We start from the raw sequence: 7,219 nt of genomic DNA, 5'->3' as shown, positions 1-7,219 counted from the left end.
AGGCTATCTATTTGGTGTTTGAACATCTTAACACCTCCTGTTTTATCGCCAGAAAAAAGGAAAAAGCGATTCTTATTTCTCATCATGTTGGACAATGGAAAAAAACAAGCTCCCGTAGGCTTGAATGAATCAGTTAAACAATCATCGCGAGATGCCAGGATGAAAATCAGATGAATAAATCATGGAAGTATGTCTTCTTAAGCCACGACGGGGGAAACATCTGGATATGATGGGGCAAAGAGAGCTCCTCCGTTGGCGGTGCCTGAACCCGCAAAGCAAAGCGACGCCTCGGCATTCCTCTTTGCCGAGAGCTCGCGCTCCGAAAAACTCGCGCGCAGCCTCCTCCTCCTCCTCGTCGTTGAAACGCGGCAAAGCCCCACCCCAGCTACGCCGCTCTACGTTCTGAATGATGGGAAAGGAAGAAACGTGGCCGTTCTCAAGCCGGGCCATACGCGAACTCTCTGCTCTCTCCGTGCCGTTCAATATCCGATCCACACCCACACATCCCACAACCACCCCCCTGCCCTCCCCTCACTATAGGACGCAGCGCAGTAGGGCAGTAGACAGCCGTCAGCTGATCACCCCGGGGTCACCTACTCACCCGGACCCACAGTGAGGATTTGGACGTGTTGGGGGTACACCGGTGCAGCGTAACAACACACCGGCTCCTCATACACAGCGTGACGGTGTCGCTATTGCCCATCGGGTGAGCTGCAGGACTCTCAATCAGTAGCCGCGTTCACATTGGACGTGTTGGTGGTGCCACCAGCACGAGTCGTAATCTTGTGGTACAACCGTCTGCCAAGAAAACATTCCGTAAATGAATCGATGAACCGTTCGAACAAGTCTAGGGCACGATGAGTCAAATCTTGACTTTGGAACACGAAGCAGCCAATCGTCATCAGGCTGGGTGCTCGTACACGGCAACAGACTGCGAAGCTTCGTGTTCAGCCGCTCGTTACAACATTCTGTCTTCCGACTGCTTCTTCTGCGTCTTGTCTCCTGTCCAACCTCGACACGGGTCTTTCCCGATATTCTGCGAAGGCCACCGCTTCTCGTGTTGGCATTTCCACATCTTGAGGAGTAGCAGCGTTGTGGTGGCTGCAGGGCACCTCGGGTGATGGTCCACGGTTTGCTTCTCCCGACCGCTTTGACATCACGAGAAGCGATGTTGACGCACCACCACCCCGCAAGATTTTCTTGCCGGGTGTTGCGAATGACGGGAACATAATTAATCAATCATAATTCAAGAAAATTATTGATTTATTATACCGCGCACCATCGGTGTACCGTCAATGCGTTCACATGTCCACTCATGAAGTAGCTGTGCCCTTTTGTTTATTGATGTCCTGATGCGTGCGGTTGATGGTTAGACCAGTGTGTTGATGGGGTGCCACGGTGGTGAGATGTTAACAACCTCACCTGGTATGCAGGAGGTCATGGATTATATCCCCACCCTGACGCCTGCTGTATATTTGGAGTTTGCAAGTCATCTCTCCCCATGGTCGCTTAGATTTTATCCGAGGCTCCCCACGAATCTTTCCCTCCACATTTAGAAATGCGCGTTTAAATGTCCACGCGATAAGTCACTTCGCCGAGCCATGGTTTGTGATATCCGTGAAGTGACTCCAGTTTGAGACGCACTGGCCTCTGTGTAACGAGCCCTCCTCGATCGGCCACCGTGGCACGCACGGTTGCAGTCTAAGACAGCGCGGCGAGGTGTCCCGTGTGGCCCTGAGTGGCGCTTACTCCTCTCCATCCCCTGTGGGACGTCAGGCCGAGTGACGCAGAGGCTGCCAATGGCTCAGTGGCCGCGTGCAACAACGCAAAGGGCCGCGAGTGGCAGAGAAGGGGCGAACGCAACAAAGGCGTGAACCGTCATCGCGTGTGCGGCAAATCCTCGGCGCGTCGCCTCTCCCTTCCCACCTCCTGCACCCCCCCACCACCAACAAAACAGAGCTCCCCGTGTAGCCTTCACAGACTGCTGGGGGCAAGTGCTGTTAGCGAGTAGCACCTATGAAGGCCGCCACGGCACACGAGGGGGTGGGTGGCCAGCACCACGCCCGGCCGCCGTTGTCTCCCCAGTGGCGATGCTTTTTTACACTGCAACAGGTATTAATTTAAGGCTGAGTCGACCTAGGGGAGGCTAAGGACCGGTTTAGATAATCGTCACTGGTGTTGGCCGTGAGCGACAATCGAACTCGGATTCAATTTCCCCCCACCCCCCCACCCACTCCCCACCCACCCACCAACCACCCCGCCACCCACCCACCAACACTCCACCCACCCACCGACCCACCAACCCCCCCACCCACCCACCAACCTCCCATCCACCAACCCCCCCACCCACCCACCAACCGCCCCACCAACCCCCCCACCAACCCCCCACCCATCCACTAACCCCCCCACCCACCAACCCCCACCCCACCCCCCCCCACAACCCCCCTTCACCAATCCCCTACCCACCAACCCCCACCCACCAACCCCCCTAACCCACCAACCCCCCCTCACCAAGCCCTCCACCAATCCCCCCCCCACCAACCCTCCCCCCACCAATCCCCCACCCTCGTGGCGGAGCGGTCAGGCGAGTTGGGGCGGTCCGACATCCGGAGCTATTTCAGTAAAAGTGAGTCGGGAGAGAGCGGGGGGGTCCACAGTCGGATCTTGAAATCGTTCGTTGCGCTTCTTGAGCCAGCCATGCTGTTATTATTACATTGGCTTCTCATTCGGAGTGGAGAGATGGTCTCTACCCGGTCACCAATGACTCCATTTGTGCTATATTCGAGCTCTGAAACCCCACAAACACTGCGCATATATAATGATATCTTTAATACAGTGAATATCAAATCAGTGTTGATGGTATAGAACGAACATCACTCCCAGTGGGAGAGCAGCAGTGAACCGTGCTACCTCGTGGGCCTCCTCCACCATTGTAACCATCAACTTAAAATCCAACCTCACGGCACTCCCCCCACCACGTTCCCTCTCCTGCCCCTGCCCTACAAACGCACCGTGTTCCTGATCGTTGCCACATGCGTGAGTAGTAGGGCAGTGAGCCCAATCGCCCTTCCCTTAACCCCGGGGCCAGGTGCCCACAGGGTGTCGTCCGCGGAATATCTCTGAGCCCCTTGGCCTCGCCGTCCCATCGCGCGTCCTCTGTACTGGGTTCTTGCTCAGTGCACATCTATTCTCACGTCACCTGATGCAAGAGGAAATCGTACCATGGACCCTGTTCATCCATACCATCCTTGTTGGCAAATCTGCGCTGTAGAGTATTGCGCTAATCCATTAACCCCATTGTAAAACCCAAGAAACCTAAAACGGCATTCTAATAATTGCCATTTAACTATCCCAAGAATTGCCGCTGTAGCAGCAGCAACGTTTTGGAACAACAACGACCATGTTCCTCCCTTAAACAGCGTAAACCTTCCTTCAAGAAAGTAATCCTAAGGCAGACAACTAGTGCCAGGTACAACCACGTTTTTTGCAAATGTGATTTGTAACTTGGAAGTCCATGCAAGTGTAGCGAAAGTTCCATTTTAAAGTGCAACTTTATGGCGTTATCTTGGCATGGTCTGGGACTGTTGTTGTTGTTTTTGCATTGCCTTTAGTGTTGAAAAATCAGGCTTTCATACTTTATTTATTGATCATATTTAGTGACTTGCTCACATTTATCTCTATTTTACACTCCAATCGTTTTTTTTATTTTGCCCCGGTTTGCCGTTGGAACTTTTGCTCGCCCCATGCCCCAAATGGACGTGTGTGTGACAACAAAGAGCTTCACAGCTTATCAGATTCCTCCTGCTGCAGTCGAAACGAACATTTCGATTCTTGTTCGCGTGCTTTAGTGTCACCTCGAAACGCAACTGGTAGCAGCGAAATAAAAACAGAAATGTATAAAAAAAGTGGTTAATTTGCATCCATGATCAGCGAGGTCGCTTGATGTGTCTGTGGCAACCACAGACGGGAAATTCCCACTGCAATTTGCCCGCAGTAGTTTTCCTGGCACCGTGTGGGGATGACGACGACGATGATGATGGCGGTGATGCAATGAGACTCTGCGTACCCAAGTGAGTGACGCAGGCGGAGGAATGATGAGCCCCCGCCACCCCCTCCAGGCGCCACACCTCCTGGTTAGTGATCCTGCGATTCAAATGTGCCCCGAGAGAGGGGGGGGGGGGCGATGTGAATCCTTAATAATAGCTGTTTAAGGAGTGGGTGGGGGTTAAAATGACGCTCATCGGAACGGGAGTGGTCATTCAAAGCGCGTGCGCATTTCTGTTCACGTGCGCACGAGTGAGTCAGAGCCACACCACCCCACCCCCATCCTCGTGTGCCGAAACGGCCTTCATAGGTGATGCTCGCTAACAGCACTTGCCCCGACAGTCTGTGAAGGCTATATACTGGCGGGCGGGGGTCTTTATCTTTGTTTGTCACAGCCGTTCCCTGTTTACCTTGGGGTGTAACGGGAATGTTCACTGCCCTCCTGCACTATTTAATATCCTGGGCCGCGTAGTTCGAAAAGCTTGATATGGCTGTCCTGGAGGAATTTCCCTCTGGTACAGATACAATGGGACGACTGAGCGATGCCCGGGTGTTGTTAAGGGATAGCTCCCTATTTATTAGTCAACCATGTTATGTAATAAAGAATCTGCCTGGGTGGGTATTTTGTATAATCAAATGCTCCACCCCCTCTATCCCCCATTAATGATGGGACAGTTGTGGAGAAAGTGGAGAAGTTTCCGTACCTGGGAATTTGTACTGATGGCCAACTTAGGTTTTGTAGTGGAGGTCTCACTCCGAATCAGTCGAGCGGCATCATTGTTACAGTAGCTGCATAACGCTGCGTAAAAGCTGCGTGGTCTATTGCTCCGTACGAAGCTCAGGATCTTCTCGGCCACAGTTATGCTTGCAAGACATGGAGCCTTTCAAATGAACATCTGCGCCGGGTTGAAACATTCAAGCTGGCCTGTCTATGATCCATCCTGGTTTTAACCAGACTGGATTATGTGAGTAACTCACACATCAATCTTGATTTGAAGCTTTCGTGACTGCAGGAATACATACTCTTTGGTTCTTTCGGTAAAGTCACGCAACACAAGCGATCGAAACGTCGTGATTTATTTTATTTTATTTCTAACCACGTGACTTAACTCGCACATCCTGGGAAGATCTGGACTCAATCTCCCATCAGTGATCCGCTTCGGCAGGGCAGGCTGCGTTGGCTGTTCGACGTAGCCTGTACACCCGGACACCGCATGCCCGCTGGCTAGAGAAGAGATGGACCGATGTGGTACAGAAATATGTGGAGCTGATTGGGCTCGCCGATGACTGATACCATCGGTGGCAGGATCGGCTTGTGTCGAGGTCGGCTTCAAACGACGCTGCCGGCCAATTGCTGGGCGGAGGAGCGACGCTCACAACAACGAGCGCAGCGCCAGGTGCCAGTCGGGAGCACAGGTGGTGGCATCTGTCAGTCATCTCGGTCATCTCTGTCATCTCAGTCAGTCAATCCACAGGACCTGGTGTCTACATTGTGACATCCTGCTGGCGAGCCTTGGACGCTTCACGTGATAGCCTTTAAAGTGCACCTAGCCGGGCATGAACGCTGTGGTGACGTCACCTACCACGTAGTGGTGAGCGGTGGCTATTGTTGTTGTTGTTGTTGTTCTTGTTGTGTGCACGTGTGTGTGTGTGTGGTGCTCCGCACTCCAAACCCGGCCACCCAAGTTCGATTCCCTTTCAGTGACGATTATTTGAACCGGTCCTGAGCTTCCCCTCCGTCGACTCAGCCTCAAATTAGTACCTGTTGCGGGGTGTAGTAAACATCAACCACTGGGGAGACAAAGGCGACCGGGCGTGGTGCTGACCACCCACCCTCTCGCGTGCTGTACCGGTCGTCCAAGGTGCTCGCTAACAGCCCTTGCCCCAAGAGTCTGTTAAGGCTACACGGGGGATCTTTGTTTACGTGAGCGTGTGCCTTTGTGGGCTTTCTATGTTCTCGCTCCGGGTTCTCCAGTAGCTAAACACAATCTACAGTCTGTTCTCCTATAACGCGGTGGTGGCTGCGTTCCTGAAGAATAACACCGCGTTATGGAAAAATCGCGTTGTAATAAGCGTTTGGTAAAGTACCGTCTGCGCTAACACGTGAGCTGCGTGTGCAGGGCGAACGAAGACTGCGACGGCCGTGGGTAGCGTCGAGAACAGTTGGTTCTTAACCTTTACTGCAGCCTGCACCCCTTTGGTACTCAATCGTAAAAAAAAATTGTACAATATTAATAAACACACCAGGGTTTGATGAAACAAATTAAGTTGTTGTTACTTACCTGCTCGCGCTTAATTTGTGTTTTCGATAAACTTTTTAACTTCTAAAAAAAAATCTGGCCACGTCTCGCCTCCCCCAGAGGGTGCGTGCCCCCCAGGTTAAGAACCACTGAGTCTAGAAGCATCCAGCAGCATCCCAATGCCTTGTGCGATGATGCTACGCCGAAGCAGCCCATAGCACACAATTAAACTGGTTTGGACCAAACTCTCCTAATGATCCATAATATAGGTTTTTTTGGGGGGGGATAGATCGTGTAACTATAAGTGTGTCGTTAAACCCGCCACCACCCGACACAGCCAATTCTTGAGGTTTGTCGCGTAAACAAAATGTGCAAATTCGTTTCCTCCAATTCACCCAATTGGGATCACACAAAGCAGCAACATCGCCCCGTAAAAGCATTTAGACTCGGTGAGGTTTTTTATGGGGAAAATGCGTAAAAATACGAACAATGACGATTATAGCATTGGTTCTTTTGGTAAAGTCACGTAGAAGGGAAATAAAATAGTGATAATTTTATTGGAATCCCTACAGTCACGAAAGCTTTAAATAAAAAATAATGATGATGATAATCATCATTGTAGGTATTACTGCTGCAAATGATAAAATGTCAACTCGTTCACTGCACAGGAGCGAGGATGACTGAGAGGGAGAGAGAACGACTCAGAGAGGACGACACACAGAGAGGACGACTCAGAGAGAGTGAGAGGGCGACTCAGAGAGAGAGGGCGACTCAGAGAGAGAGAGGATGACTCGGAGAGAGAGAGGACGACTCGGAGAGAGAGAGAGAGGACGACTCAGAGACGCCAGCAGAAGGAGGAGAAACCACAGACGAGCGGGAATGCAGCGGCATCCACGCAGTCAGGAGCCGGCGAGAAATCTCTTCCCCCAAGCTCT

Source organism: Lethenteron reissneri, chromosome 62, assembly GCF_015708825.2.
Source record: "Lethenteron reissneri isolate LAM-NWPU_2019-01 chromosome 62, ASM1570882v1, whole genome shotgun sequence".
NCBI classification, from domain to species: Eukaryota; Metazoa; Chordata; class Hyperoartia; order Petromyzontiformes; family Petromyzontidae; genus Lethenteron; species Lethenteron reissneri.
Note: the sequence above shows the minus strand (reverse complement) of the source record.